The sequence below is a fragment of the Cydia fagiglandana genome, chromosome 14 (assembly GCF_963556715.1).
Source record: "Cydia fagiglandana chromosome 14, ilCydFagi1.1, whole genome shotgun sequence".
Lineage (NCBI taxonomy): Eukaryota > Metazoa > Arthropoda > Insecta > Lepidoptera > Tortricidae > Cydia > Cydia fagiglandana.
In genome coordinates, this window is record NC_085945.1 from 18,936,592 (window position 1) to 18,948,638 (window position 12,047).

General features: G+C 36.4%; 2 long non-coding RNA genes across 3 annotated transcripts in view; both read right to left on the minus strand.

Annotated features, from left to right (window-relative positions):
• Positions 1 to 546: 546 nt before the first annotated feature.
• LOC134670959 (uncharacterized) overlaps positions 547 to 12,047 on the minus strand; it is a 28,762-nt gene continuing 17,261 nt past the window's right edge. Inside the window, exon 2 of the long non-coding RNA XR_010099155.1 lies at positions 547 to 827. This is a non-coding gene — a long non-coding RNA (uncharacterized LOC134670959). The remainder of the gene's footprint in view (positions 828 to 12,047) is intronic.
• On the minus strand, positions 1,483 to 9,290 carry LOC134670950 (uncharacterized). 2 transcript variants are annotated; one of them, XR_010099147.1, is made up of 4 exons: positions 9,027 to 9,290; positions 6,510 to 6,698; positions 4,418 to 4,512; positions 1,483 to 3,887 (listed from the first exon to the last, which is right to left on the minus strand). It is a non-coding gene; the product is annotated as an uncharacterized LOC134670950 (long non-coding RNA). The 2 variants fall into 2 exon arrangements; XR_010099146.1 differs by lacking the exon at positions 4,418 to 4,512.

Here is a 12,047-nt window from a genome sequence, read left to right on the forward strand (position 1 = left end):
TAAAGACACAAGTTTGGTAGACAGTTATTATGGTCTTTGTCGTAAGGTGTTTGTTATTCCATACGAGTACTCTTGCATATAGCCCTTCGGTTTGCATTATAAGAATTCAGCTGTGACCCAGTTACACCTATACAAACTCTTTAGATAGAAATAGGTTTTTTTACCTTTTATTTTAGCATAGGTTTTTTTTAACGTAGTAGTTCCCTACGGTAAGTACCCTAAAAAGGGCAGCAAAATTAAGCCTACCAAAAATAAACGAAGTATTAAACACATTGGCTGCCCACCATCCTTCACCTAAAGTGTATCTCCCACGCCCCTTACAAATTTAGTGATCCCAGCATCTGACTATACATTTATTACTGAGGTCAATAAAGAGGTAACGAGCTTTCGATTCTACTGGTGATGCTCATGGGCACACAGAGAAGATTACGTGATCCCAACGGTGATGTTCAATGTTCATGGCAGCCAACGTGTTAAAAGATTAGCCTGCCAGGCTTTCCAGTTATATTAGGCTATATTGGTGTGCATATAAGTGAAACAACGACATATGTGCAACGTCTTGTAATATATTGATAATGATAGTAAATATATTTATGGAAGCATAGATTAAGTACATTTAATGTAGGCAATGACTAATGACATTCATTTATACAAATTAATAATAAAAATATCATTTAAAGTATATAATTATGGTCCTATTTTCCCGCACTAGTGCGTAAAATAGCACTTTTCGTGCGTATGTCAAAAGCTTAAAGGGCCATGTACTGTAAAACGTTGTACGATACACGTGCGAATAGGTAATTTGCAAATCGTGTGGATTTAAAACACTCCCTTCGGTCGTGTTTTAATTTATCGCCACTCGTTCGAATTTCCTCTTTTCCGCACTTGTATCGTAAATAACTATTCGCCGCCCTAGGCCCCAGGCCCTGTATAGCCGCCTCTTTCAATAGCACTTGAAAGAGGGTTCTATGAGGTTCATGTTGTTCTAACTAAACAGTGATAGTGATACGTTTCAGCATTAGAACATTATATTTTTCACCACACCTACTCGGAAAGGCTCTCTTAGCACTTCAAAAACTGATAGCAAAGTTGCATTTTATTCACATGTGAGGCAAAGTAATCAAATGCAAATTTTGAGTTGTTTTCTTATGTTTGCCGGTAGAACTGACTTTTATGATGATTTTGGATGATAAATATTTAATAGGTAACATTAATTTGGATTTGATTTTGTTTGATATTTTACATTTAATATTTGCTTCGGGTCGGTGTGGTGAAACATTTTGTGTTTCACTCGGGAGCAAATTTTGTTTAACCCTCGCGCTTTGAAACCCTCGCAACGCTCAAGATTCCATTTTTTTAACCACTCGCTACGCTATCGGTTCAATTTTGGAATCTTTCGCTTGCTCGGGTATCAATATTAGCACGAGCGATTGAACAACAACTTTGCCCCCGAGGGAAACAGATAACTGTTACTGCGGGGCGGGGGCGCGGGCGGGGGCGGGCGCGGGTGGCGGGGGCCTGACGACGGGGCTGTTGACATGAATCGCGAATATATAACATGTTATATGTTTACCATACCATAATATTAGAATGCTGCAAGTGTATATTTGCAAGTGTAAATATGCTTAACAAATTATTTAAAAATATTAATCAATAATTATCATGATAGTATTAAGGTTCAAATCTATGTAACGGCTCATACGAGTTAACATGTTTTGGTAATGTATTTAGGACGATCGACCACCTCGATGTAGACGAGTTGAATCTTAATACTATCACGATACGGGATACGGATTTAAAGGACATTGTTGCTTTAGCACGTGGCTAGGTATAATAGAGGTAGGTACGGGAGCTAAACCGCCCGTAGGTATAAAAGAAATAATGGTTTTTGTTAAAAGCTTAGGGTCTTAGGCGTAAAAATAAGGCATAGGTATATACTATAATAGTAGATGCAAATAATCCAATTAGCTCCAGGATGGTAGTGTAATATGTGGTTCGTATACTTCGTATGCGTGCATGTGCCTCCATCAATTGGTTGAACAAGACAGATTCGAACTGTCGACCTCCGTCTGTGGTGATGTGAAGAGCATCAAGCATGCCAAACCGAGAAATCTACCAAAACCAAACCAATCTACTAAAAGTTTGCAAAGCTCACCGTTTCTACTACTGTTTTAACATTGTTCTATTAATAAATTACTTGGCTATCGGCTACCATAGTATTTGCGGATTCCTGAATTCGACGCCACTTTTATTCTACACGTCGTGAAAAATATTGCGGCGTCGATTTTGGCGTCCTTTGTGTGACGTAACACAAAAAAAACACATACATTTTCTTCATTTTGTGTTACATTCTTTCATATTTTTGTGAATATTCCATTGTGTTACCTACACTTTTTTGCAATTCACTCGTTTACGGGTTTTACTAGTGCTGCACTCTGGCAACAGAACATTGTATTCTCTATCGCCATAATTTGTGACGTTTTCAACCAAAAGGTTAACATTGTCGGTTGTCGACGAGGCTGATTTCAAATTGAAGCTTTATGGAAATAGCGCCTTATTGACAACAGATAATAAGAACCCATTTGGTTGAAAATGATACATTTGTCCCTATTAACATAATTTAGCCATAATTTCATGAAAGCATTTTTCAGCTTTAGATGTGCATATGCAGTCATGCACATCTAAAGCTGTAAAATACAGACTTATAATTCGAAATGTAATAAGTGACTTAGGAACATATTCCGATTGATCAAACTTTAATTATTCTATGTGCGGCAATTAGCACTGTACGTAAATACATACCTATTTCGAAAATTTAACCGGCCATATGTAAGTACTTACTGCAACTACAAAACGTTGTGCGAATAGTTAAGGTGGTTCGCTTTCCATACAAAAAACAATTGCGTTATATTAAGTAATTACACACTATTAGGTACTTATGTAATTGTTTTTTTTTGTATGGAAAGCGAACCACCTTAATTGCCAACGAGAGGCGATAAATTGAAACACGATCTATAGGTCAGGAAATGAATGCTCAAAAAACGTTGTAGAGGGAAATGCTAGGAACACAGTTTTTGACTCCGTAACTTTGTTTGGACTATAACTAGTCTACCCCCCAGCACCGGGGCTACAGCCGGGGACTTTTGATATGTTCACCTCCTAACTAGTCCAAACAAAGTTACGTAGTCAAAAATTGTGTTCCTAGCATTTCCCTCTATAACTTCTTATTGCTTGGCCTACTAAGGGAGTTCTACTTTTCGAACATGTATGTTTGGGACTGCTTCTAACTCGACCTAGCAGAGATACTATTTTCTTGCGCATGATTGCCAGAAAACTTCTAGCTTCGCAAAACATGCCAGATGCACTACATCTACGAGGTAAGCCCAACAGCATTCTGAATGCATTGTTATACTGCACTTTTAATGCATCGTAGGCTCGCTTCGTATAGTTAACCCACAGGCCACTCGAGTAAAAGGAATGGCAATATGCTCTAAAGAGCGTTGTACCTTGACATTACTGATATTATTAACATAAAAGGTTTACATTTGCTCCATGTGAAGCTGTTGGAGGAAAGAAAATAATAAAACTCATGAACTTTCCTTTTCAATATTTTACTGACAGGTGAATAGGTTCTAAAAATGTAGTGCAATTTCCTTTACCTTCGTATTTTCACGGATAAGTCCGAACGTCTCATATATGCTACTTGTATTTCAGTCAATACAAACAGTACTGAGGCGAGGTTGACTAAAGTAGCTTTTATACCTAACTATTCGTATCTTCCCCTGCAATTGGCGACTCACACGAAGACGTCAGTCGCCCGAGGCGCGCGACGCACGTCCGGCGCCGGCGACTCAGCAGAGACTCATTCTGGCTGCTTGTATCAGCTCCTGAAATTTGAGAATAATTATATTTAGAATATTTGTTTAAAATGATTTTATCAGTGCAACATGAACTTTAATTCACTTTCATAACTTTCCTGGCTTATTTTATATAGGCCCTACATACATAGATGTCGCTAGAAATAGGTACGTAACTTTTCTGAAAACCTAAATGTTAAATGTTTTAAAATTATGCCTGCTTATATGACCTTGTATTATCGTAGTTTATATAAACTGATATGTCGTTTTTACAAACACTCCCTCAGTGGACTTGTTGTACAAAGTAGCAACAAAGGTCTTTCAAATTCTGAAAGTGTCATTACGGGATTGTCCATATGAGTATGACACCAACGAAACGGCCAAGCCGTACTGTTTGACCAAGATGTTGGCTTTATACTGTTAGAGCTTATAAAGTTAGGAATGACAGAGTAAAAGTCTTGGTACCTACTACGGGATCTGATAACTTTTTTAGTGTAAAAGCTTTATGCAACTAGTCTTGGCAACACTTTACATTAAATGTTTTGGTGGGTTGTTCTAACCTCAAAAGTAGTAAGGTTGTCTGGAAGAGATCGCTTTTTAGCGATAAGACCGCCTGTTGTTTAATCTCTTCTTCCTGTATTATTTGTATTGTTTTCTGTAATGAGGTGTGCAATAAAGAGTATTTGAATTGTATTGTAGTATACTGTAATTGACACACATCATTTTATCACGAAAATTGACAGTGCCGTTGCAGTAATGTTGCAACAGATTACCTAATACTGCTGCAGTCGCCACCCGAATGTCACCTTTATCATATCTAAGAAAGTGATTGAAACGCGAGCGAAGCGAGCGCGAAAATTTTTCGATATAAAAACGCAATATGATAGACAGTTGTACATTTTTACTTTTAGTATGGAAATCAGTCACATCATTTTATCACGGAAGTTTTAATCATTTTTTATCATTTTATTTGCGATAAAAAAGGTTATATACAAGTTGTTTCTGTAAAATTATACATTTTTAAGTCCCATCTTTCTTAACTGACTATGCAGCATGCAAATTTTAGTGTAATATATACCTAACTTAACCTACTTAAACTAGTTTAATACAAATTAATTATCAACAACAATAGAAATAAAAATACACTGTCAATTATGAAATAATAATATATCATGTATCTATCTCAAACAAAACCACTTCAATTAACATAATTTAAAAACTAGATTGTTGATTTACAAGGTATTCATTAATAGAATAAAATGTCGAAGACAGCAGCCATTGAAAAAGTGCTCTTTTAAATTTACTATTGGGCAATTCTCTTATGTTGTTGGGTAACTTATTAAATATATTGACACACATAGCATAACAATTTTTCTTAAAAGTGGCAGTTCTTTGCATTTTATTTATGACCAGCCTGTTAGTGTTCCTAGTATTTCTTAGGAATACTTCGTTGGCTGTTTTAAACAGGTCTATATTTAACTTAACTAAGTTGACAGTACTTTGCAACAGAGTAATGTTGCTGCAGTCGTCACCCGAATGTCACCTTTGTCATACCTTAGAAAGTTATTGAAAAGGCGAGCGAAGCGAGCGCGAAAATGTTTCGATATAAAAAACGCAATTTTACTTTTAGGCCGAACCAGGCCCGAATCCTGGCATTTTGGTGCTCCCCCCTGAACGTGGTGCCCTAAGCACGTGCTTGTTTTGCTTATTGGTTAATCCGGCACTGTTAACAATGTATTTTTTATGTGAAACGTGAGTGAAATCTAACACTTTCAACTCTCGCGTTTTGTACATATATTTAATTACACAAACGGGTCTACCGCGTTTGGACGCGCGTTTGGTTGGCGTTTGTGGGTTTGTTGGGACGTCAGTCTTTCCGTGACCACAGCTAGTGCAACTCAGCTGAAACGTCGGAATTAAAGGTAAAAACAATGAAATTATATCGCGGTAGACCCGTTTGTGTAATTAAATATGTGATTGAAATCTCTTTAAAAAATCCGTAGGGGTCGGATCTAAAACTGTAATTAAGTCCGACTCACGCTTAACTGTACATTTATAATAGGTGTTCCTGTCATCTATAGGTATAGACCTATTTTATGTATTTTTTTCAAAATTTTAGACTTAGTAGTTTCGGAGATAAGGGGGGGGGGGGATGGTCATTTTTTGCCTATTTTCTTGAATAACTTCTAAACTGTTTATTCGAAAATTATAAAAAAAATATATTTGAGATCCTTACAATAAGCTCTTTAATTTGATATGTAACATGATATAATTTGAATTTTTTTTTTTAATTTTTTCATTTACCCCCCAAAAGTGGCCCCCATGTTTAAAATTAATTTGTTTACGTTACATGTCCATATTTGGGTCACAAACTTACATATGTGTACCAAATTTCAACTTGATTGGTCCAGTAGTTCCGGAGAAAATCGGCTGTGACAGACGGACAGACAGACAGACAGACAGACTGACAGACAGACGCACGAGTGATCCTATAAGGGTTCCGTTTTTTCCTTTTGAGGTACGGAACCCTAAAAAGGACTATAATTATTAAAATCATTTAAATTAATTAAGGTAAATGTGTGGAAGACTGTCAGGTAAGACGACAAGCTCTTTCAATCCTTCAACTCTTGCACTTGTGCATTCTCTACTTACAGAAGTTTTGTAGAGCAGAATAAGCGAATCCATGTAGATGTAGTGTAGGGACGCTCGGCAGGAAGCAGGTGGGCTGTCGATCACGTGTTGCGTTCATTCAGCCCAATTCCCTAGAGTTGGAGCTGCAGCTAGGTTACTGTCCCGGCGGCATTAAGTGCCACACCATTCTCCTCGAATCTTCTTGTTTTCCTGCAGAACAGAAGAACATCTTTAAGTTCGTTTTCTTTCAGTGTGTCTTTACCGAATGTATTATATCGCGGTGCCGCATACATGAATTACATGATAAGTTCGCCTTTGTACTAATGATGTGTGTTCTTTCATGTTTTATGTTTCTTTTTGTACAAGGACTATACCAAACAAATTTAAGAATATCCACAGATGGCTCAAAAACAAATGAAGGGACCGGATGTGGTGTCTTCTCGGAGGACCTGAACATATACATCTCAAAACCCCTGGGTTACACTGGGAACACAATACGGGATTCCAAGCTGAATGTGTAGGAATAATGGAAGCTTGCAAAGCGATAAAAAGCGAGAAGTAAAACAAGAAAATATACTAATACTGTCAGACAGTAAATCAGTACTGCAAGCACTAGGTAGCTACAAACTTACATCGGAACTCATACTTGAATGACATCGAGGCCTCACTGAAGTGAGCAAAGAAGGCAACAAAGTAACAGTATAATGGATAAAGGGGCATAGTGGATCAAGAGGAAACGATGCAGCGGATGAACTGGCCAGGAAAGGTTCAGAAACCAGCTTCACAATAAGTTGTTGTTGTCCTAAGGCACCCCAGAGGTGCAAAGGGCCTTCACAAGCTCGCGCCACGCCTTCCTATCTTCAGCGACCACTCTGGCCTCGCTCCAGCTCAACCCGACCGCTCGTAGTTCATTTGTGACGGACTGCTGCCAAGAGTGTCACAATAAGTACTGGACTAAAATGAACACCTGTAGGCAGACCAAAGAACAAAACTACAAGCTTACACCAAAATATTACTAAAAACACCCAGACACGTTTTACGATTACAGTGAGTTTTTTAATATTCCACTAGTAATTTAATAATTAATACAGGCGTGACATTTGTATAGTACCGATATAAATTACATTCTCATTGTTAATAATAATTTCGATATATTGCAAATTTTAACGATTAATTTTATTTATATAATTTGGATTATGTTTACAGGTATATGCACATAGAATACTAGACCAATACTAGTACTTATATGGAAAAAAAGACATGTAACAAATTGTTATCAATAAATTTTTAATTTCTTTTCATTTCATTCATTTCATTTCATTTCACACCAACTACGCAAAATAGTAGGATTAATCACAGGTCATAACAGACTAATCCAGCGGTCGGCAACCTTTTAGCAGCCAAGGACCAAATAGTAGTTACCGAAGTTGATGCGGGCCGCACTTTGTTAATATTTATGACTTTATCAGACATTGTTGTTTGTCAATATTACATACAAAATAGCCTAGGAGGCACGCGGGGTGCAAGTGAGAGGTTCGCGGGCCGCTTGTTGCCGACCGCTGCACTAATCAAACACCTACATAATATGGGTAAAAAAGACAGCCCCATGTGCAGTGTGCATGGAAGAAGAAGAAACAGTAAAGCATATTCTCCTACACTGTAGGTAGAAGGTAGAAGTATACAGGAACCAATACCTAGGGACTCCGTGCACATTGAAGGAGGCAGTTAGCGACCTGAAGACACTGCTAGGTGTCATGGAGGAGCTGGGGCCACCCCATAAACACAATTTTTTTGCTCTTAAGTAGTAGTTTTTGATGGTGTTTGACCCATTGATTAGTGACCCAGTCTCAGTTTTTCTGATAAACAGCTGTCTTAATGGACTCACCAATATGTTTTGCAGAAACCTCCACCTTGTAGCATACACCTTGTTTTCTCAGTCAATCTCAATATAAATAAATATATTGGGACATTTTTACACAAATTGACCAAGTCCCACGGTAAGCTCAAGAAGGCTTGTGTTGTGGGCACCCAGACAACAATATAATTATTCAATATACAAATATCTGTCTCATCAAACAAATAAATTCCCTAACCAGGATTTGAACCCAGAACCATCAGCTTCACCGGCAGGGTCACTAGGCTAGGCACCCACTAGGCCAGACTGGTTGTCAAATATAACCAAGATATTCTTTTGAACAAACTGCCATGTCACTGCTGGTTTCAATCTGTGCCCTTCATAATCTACATACTTACTGCTGTCTGTCTCTCATGCAGTCTAAAAAAATTAAGTGTGGGGTACAAACTTTGTGTCGGTCGAAAGTCGAAACCCTCTTGCCTTATCTCCTGATCCACCTTTCAATACTGGTCATCACTCAAGTAATTTTCCAAATTTCTGGGAATACTTCTAGCTCGAGACAGAGGTTAAATATGTGCCATAGCGGCTCCGCCAGCACCATGCTGTACAGTCCATACGCACGAGGGAATACCATGCGGACACGAAGATTTTTTTAGCTTAAGTTGTTGAATTGCGGCACTTACCTCCAACTTCGGCTTCTCCATTAATTAATATTTTTTCAGTACCTCGTACCTCTACTGAGTCTACTGTTTCTTTTATTAGAATTCATTTTATTGTATTTGTAAACCAACAAGTGTCAATACAATACTGTCAATGTCACTGAAAGATGGCACTAGAAAAAACCGATTATTTTTAAATTGTCAAGAGCTAATGTCAGAACGTCCCTACTAATTTTGACAGCTCCCTTAAAAAAAAGAATCTCTCTGGTTTTTGGCTTCCTATTATTGGGTCGTGTAAGGATCATTATTTATTAATAGCTTATATTTTAATCATTCTTACTTTTGGTTATGATTAATTTATAAAAGAGTATCAATTGACTCATACTTGTCACTGGTTCCCGCCATGTTGAATTATTATAAAAGGCGGGTACCTCAGTGACAGGTGGCCAGTTCGAGTACGGACAAGTTAGAGTGAAGACGTCTTGAATAATTTATTGTAAATTGATTGTTATTATGTTTGTAACAAATGAATAAAGTTAAAATATTGGTACAAGTAATAGTTTTCATCATCAACCCGGTAATAGTCCAACAACTCAGAAGTTGGATCCAACAAAAATCGATAGGATTTTTGTCCACGCCGCACGAACGTAAGGTTTTCTTTTCTTTTTCGTTTGTATCAGTAAGTAAACTATGTTTACCGGAAAGTGTATTTAATTATGGTAAGTCAGTTCTTTATATTTCTTTTTTACTCCCTTTTATTTAAATAAAATTGGTTTGATAACCTACCGTCAACGTCATGTCTGTATTAAATATACTGTATATATCATTAAAGATAATGATGATGATTTGCTCAATTTTGGTATGTGTATGTGTAGAAAGAACGTACGAACGGATGACGGGTAATCTCGCTTATAATAAAAATACGGAATATAAAATCTACAGTTGTCATTTAAGCGTTTCTGAATATTACATATGAGTTAGTGAAAATCAGATCAAATGTCATTATAATGCTTCTATCTTATCAAACTCAATTGTATGATGGTGTACCACATCGATTATATCAAACTCAGGCTAAGGCCTCATTATTTAGTTTTATTGCGAAGCAAGATAGCATAGTACAACTGTAGTAGCGGACTACAGTAGGATATTGTTTTATGTACATTAAGATTTACGATCTGCTGCACCTTTTGAGGTCAGTTTGCGTTTCTAAAATTGTATGAATACACTGGCTTTGTAACCGTGAAACCGATGAGTAAACTAAAAATAAAATCTTGCCAATTGATTACCTCTGAAGTAAACCCCTGATACGTTTGTATTAGCAATGCCTCTAGTACGAAGTTTTTAAACGCGATTTGCGTCAGTGTATAACTTAGTATTGTTACGAATGCATCTAAGAGATTGCTTTTATTAAAATGTTGGGCATTATAATATATGACCTTTCGGAACTCCACTTTAAAATTATTCTGATCACTATGTAAGTTTATTCATAATATTGCGGTCTAAGTTCAAATTGGAAACCATAATGCAGGGTTACGTTATGTAACTTGCGTACCTAGTGCTATTAGCTAGGAATGTTTTTTTTTAACCTAGTGGTTTTATGCTGATGTCGGTTTTCATTCAGCGACGCTGCCCAACGCAGCATTACTTATAAAAGCCTCGATGAAGCTAAATGACTAGAACACGTGTTTATAATTATCTCCCCCTTGTATGGAAATACAACACCTCTATGACATGTTGGATGTTAAACGTAATAATAGTATGAATCAGAGTTGGGCACTTATAATTGCAATCTGTGATTAAACTAAAATAAAGCTTAGTCAAATGATTTCATAAGGAGTAAAGTAGCGGTCGTAAAACGAACCTTATTTTAACTGTATCTACTAAAACATTAGTTTGAATAACCATGATAACCATTTTTCTCGAATATTTAAAATAATTTCAAACCCGTGATCGATGATAAAATCATAAGTGTGTCATATCGAATTCAAGCTAATTGATAAACTCATAATAAATTTGCAAAATAAGCTGCCGTTATTAAAACTAACGTACCATTCTCATTTTTTTTAATTTAACTAATTTTGCCCAACTCTGGTATGGACATACCTACATCTATATTAAATCTCCATGTTATGGAACGTATGTCGTTTCTTGAATATACGAGTAGTAACTCGTTAACGAATGTACTTATGTAATATGATCTTATTGTTTTTCTATTGCACACTCCTCAAGATACGTAACTCGTAACTTTGTGCGCTGAGCATTAAAGTATTTTTTGTGTCAATTTACACATACTAGATATCGTGAACTTGAATCTCAATGGATTCAATTTGATAACCGGTCACCTTTTGTTTAGACTGTATAACTGTATGTCATCACGCCTAAATTCTATGACTAACGAATGTAATCAGTTTCATCATAACAACCTTGTAAGGGCCAGTAATTTTGGCACGAGTACTTAATCAATGTATATAAATCTATGTGTTACCATGATGATCATGGAGAAATAAGAGGTCGATGGGAAATCGATATGCTTAATTATTTGATATAATATTTGATTGCGAGGTACGCATACTTTAAACATTTAGAAACTCATTTACCCCTTTATTTATAGAATGTGAATATTTTGAATGACGTTAAAGTAAAATCATATTCATAATTGCAGTGTTTTATCTGACAGTAACGTTTGCTACATTTTATTATTTTCGTTTGTTTCTGTAATAGTAGTAAATCATACCTAAATGAAAAAACAAAGGACCTTAATTGGAATAATAGTGTATTCTGTGGATATCTCTGAAGTTGCGTGTAGTACTGTAAAAGTGTAAAGTTGTAACTTAAAACTACGCGTATGCTTAATATGTAGAGTCATATGTAGAGTCATATGTAGAGTCATATGTAGAGTCATATGTAGAGTCATATGTAGAGTCATATGTAGAGTCATATGTAGAGTCATATGTAGAGTCATATGTAGAGTCATATGTAGAGTCATATGTAGAGTCATATGTAGAGTCATATGTAGAGTCATATGTAGAGTCATATGTAGAGTCA